The sequence below is a fragment of the Penaeus monodon genome, chromosome 22 (assembly GCF_015228065.2).
Source record: "Penaeus monodon isolate SGIC_2016 chromosome 22, NSTDA_Pmon_1, whole genome shotgun sequence".
In the NCBI taxonomy this organism is placed as follows: domain Eukaryota; kingdom Metazoa; phylum Arthropoda; class Malacostraca; order Decapoda; family Penaeidae; genus Penaeus; species Penaeus monodon.
The window spans coordinates 41,184,070-41,184,661 of NC_051407.1; positions in this window are offsets into that span (position 1 = coordinate 41,184,070).

The following is a 592-nucleotide window of genomic DNA, read 5'->3' on the forward strand; positions in this document are numbered from 1 at the left end:
GACGTGAGTCCGTGAGGGAATCCGAGGCGGCGCGGCGGTGCGATACAGATAGGAAATCTTCCGCGCGGGAATTCGCGGCGAGGGCGAGGGGCAAAAAGGCCCTAACGAGAGGCGGAATGTCGGAGGAGGCCGAGGCAGAAATCGGCCCCCCCCCCCTTCCCCGTGTCACCATGTGCCCTCGCAAGATACGCCTTCCCCTCCCTTCTTCTCCTTCCTCCTCTCTCCCCTCTTCCTCCCTCTCCCTTCCCCTCCCTCTCCCCTTCGGTCCCCCTCGACCCTGCACGCACAGGAAGCCTCTCCCCTCTCTCCCATCCCTGCCCTCGCCCTCACCTCCTTATCATCTCCTGTCTCCCTCTCCTTTCTCTCACTCCCTCTCTTATCTGTGCCTTAACTGACCTTAACTTTCTGCCATCCATCGCCGATTCACGCTCCTTGAAAACGGTGTGGTGAGGCAACAATCCACGATGGAGACTAGGCAGATCTAGTAAGGTGTAAAAAGGCAAGGCTAATTAGACCCGCCAGGTGAGGCAAGTGGGTGAGCGCGCCTGGGTGAGACCACTCAACCGTGACGACCTGGAGACGACGCACACGC